This window comes from Pygoscelis adeliae, unplaced genomic scaffold, assembly GCF_000699105.1.
Source record: "Pygoscelis adeliae isolate BGI_AS28 unplaced genomic scaffold, ASM69910v1 Scaffold110, whole genome shotgun sequence".
In the NCBI taxonomy this organism is placed as follows: Eukaryota; Metazoa; Chordata; class Aves; order Sphenisciformes; family Spheniscidae; genus Pygoscelis; species Pygoscelis adeliae.
The window spans coordinates 401,615-404,950 of NW_008823919.1; positions in this window are offsets into that span (position 1 = coordinate 401,615).

The following is a 3,336-nucleotide window of genomic DNA, read 5'->3' on the forward strand; positions in this document are numbered from 1 at the left end:
GCTCAGCCGGAACTGGACGCCCCCTTCTTTCTGCTGGAGAGGGTTTCTGGCTTGCAGCTTCCACCCTGTGCCGCGCTGAGCTCCTCTGCTTCTCTTTACTCCGTGCCCTCCGTTGTGTATCAAAAAGCAGCCAGCTGCCTCATCAACTTCTCCTCCATCCCGGATGGATGTGCAGGACCTGGATTTTGGCCACCCATTCAGGCTGACAACGGAGTACCTCTAGACATAATGGACCCCCACCCCCCCATTATTAGTGTATCATTAAAGCACAAAGCGTCACAATAATGAAAGCACGTAGGGATCATAAGAGAAAGGTGTGGGGAAAATACACTGAGAAATTGTAAGCAGCTTAGGTAGAAAGGCAGAAATTTCCACTAAGCAAAGGGCCAATCCTGCAGTTGTTTCGCTCATGCTGCTTCTGTTGGCTTCAAATGGAGTAAGCGGTCTTTAATTTGATTTCTGTCCTTTGAAATTGCAATAAGTTTAATGTAATAAAAGAAAGCAATGGACCTAGATTGTCTTTTTGACAGTACACATTTCAGTTTTAGTGAGACTTTTCCACTTCCCTGTGACTCAAGCAGCAGCAATGTAGATAAAACAGGTTTTTATTAAAGATGTGATATGTTGCTTCTTTAATTTTTACCTTTTAAAATTTAATGCAGGCAGCAGGTATAGTCATGATTGAGCGTAACATCGGGAAAAAGAGTGGGAGACTACAGACACCCGTTCTAAACACGATACTCTACTATTTTCATTAACAGCTTGAAGCATTACACGGTGTGTATGCTAAGCAAATTAGTGGGTGATATGAAGCCGGGATTAAACAAGAGTATTTTGGAGTATATGAATAAATCCAAATTAAATTTTAAATAGGCTCAAATTAACACAATGGAATTCAATAAAAGCAGGAAAGAGGTTAATTTAAAGACGTTGTCAAGCTGACAGTCCCAAGAACTGTTTCCCTGCAGAAATGGATTGCCACATCCTTGTCTGAAACTGTGAGCTTTTTGTCCCTTCCATTGTGACAGATACATGGCCACAAGAGAGGGCTCCTGTGTAAAGAAATATGTAGTTTGCCCTTCGTCTTTGCTCATGATGCTCTGACTACTGTGCAGTGTTTTAGTTGTCAGGTGTGTTTGTTTTCCTTTCTCCAGAAAAGTGTTTTAAATAAAAAGCAGCAAGTTGTCACTGCTGGGGGATGAAAGCTGTAGGCTCATGTTCTTTTAGTTGCTGTATTTCCATCAGGATTTTGGTTGTGCTTTTGTAGCTGTTCTTAGGCTGAGAGTGGGAGACAAATCTTCTGGGGTATAGACTCAAGTCAGGTTTCCCTCTTCATCTGTGCTTTGAGAAGTACAACAGCATGTAGTGAGAAGGCCCTCCAGGAGAGCAGCCTTACCCTGCTGACGTGACATATCTAATTAACTAGCAGACTAAACCAACATGAGGATTAGTCAGCTCCGGATCCTAGTGACTCATTTTCAACCACTATCTTAATCCCTTCTGTTGAACAGAGATGTAACGCTGGCGGCTGACACTGGCTGCTCATTTTTGTGTCAGAATCAGAAAATCCAGTATCAGACTTCGGTGTTCAGCATTGGTAGATGCTAGACCTGTCAAGCCTCACATGAGGGAATTGCTGAACTGGCTCCCACCTGGCTTTTAATTTCTGAGAGGGGGTGGAAGGGAGACATTTAGGGAGAGGACAATTGCAGCAGAGGCTGGTTGAAAAGCAGTGGTAAGTAAAGAGATAAGCATGTTCTTGACATCTCAGGTCCCAGATTAGTTTTATCCCTCTCACTCCAAAAATGAGCCTAGCCTACTTTGGGATCTGTGTCTAGGATTTCCAAAGAAACCTAGAGAAGATAGGCACACAGTTCCCAAACTGGTCAGTTTATTAAAACAGAATTTCTGCTGAAGCCAAGCGGTGCTCTGGCCGTGTTTCTTTCCTGATTTCAATGTGTTGTCATGTTGCCTAACTCCACTCAATTATTAACCAAACTGCTAACTGGCCCTGCTGAGGTAACTGTTCAGAATGGCATTCATTTGATTGTGTGCTGTTTGCAAAAGAAAAATATTTTTCAAGACCTTTCGGTCTTACATTGTCACTTGTATTTATTTGTCCTGTGTTTAGGTGTATCTGGTGTGGGCTGGCTTCACCCTTAAACCAGGTTGTTTATAACCTGGGATAAATATGTAAAAGAAAAAGAGGGTTCCATATTGACCAGTTTTGTTTTGGCAGCTTTCTGGTACACTGTTGTGGATAGTTCAGCACAAAATTACCTTTGGTTTTAATACATTAGTTATGTGATGAATTATCTTTAATGTTCATAGTGATTTGAGAAGAAAAATATTACAAATACAGAAAGAATTATTGCCTTAGAACATGAGTCACTATAGCTGTGTTTAGGAATAATATGGATTGCTCTAAGGTTTGCTATTTAAAAATGTGTTCTGAGATCTGAAAGTAGTGCAACTCCACCCTATTTTTCATTCCGGCACATAGGATGTCTTTAAATATCAAGGGCAGGTATGACTCAATGGTTAAATTTGTTGCATAGGCATCCTGCTATGGTGCACAAGTTTTCCTATATTTTTTGCATATCTCTTAAATAAAGTGCGTACATGCTTCCACATTTTTGGACTAGAAAGAATTCATGTTGTGATGGATTGCTGTTCCCAATGGCCTTCAATTAGGTTCTCTTCCAGATTTCTTTTTTATTTCACTGGTGTTTTGACTTAATGTATAGCTTCACGGTTTTGTATCTGGTATATATAACAATATGCTTTTCATTACCTTGCATAGTTTCTTTTGTTTGGACATTTAATAAATACTGTATTTAAAATGCAGCTTAACATTGTTAAAAGATGAATTGTCCATTCCTCTCTTCAATCAATATATAGTAAAAAGTATAGAAGAGAATAGAATAGTTCCAGTTCATCTTCATCAATTATCGGCCCAATGTTTTCCTCCTCTTGCTATTAACTTAGTTAAGAAGTCCTTTCTTGTTGTCTGGCACAACACTGGCCAGTTTCAACTCTAGCTGAGTTTTGGCCTTTCATGCCATTGGGACCTGGGTCTTCCTTTGGTGCCCGGCAGCAGCTCTTGGTGCCAAACCCAGCAGCCACCTTCTGTCCCTCCCCTCGTCTTGCATGGCCAGCTTGGCTGCAGAAGGGGTCACAGAGTGGTGTGTGAGAGGAGGGCAAGGGTCCCTGGGGAGCACGGAGAAGATGCGCTGCCTTTTCTGCAGGGTTCACTTGCAGCAGAGAGGAGCTGTGCTGGGGGAAGTCCTGCAGAGAGCATGCGATGGGGAGGGGTGGTGGGGGTGGTGGTGAGGG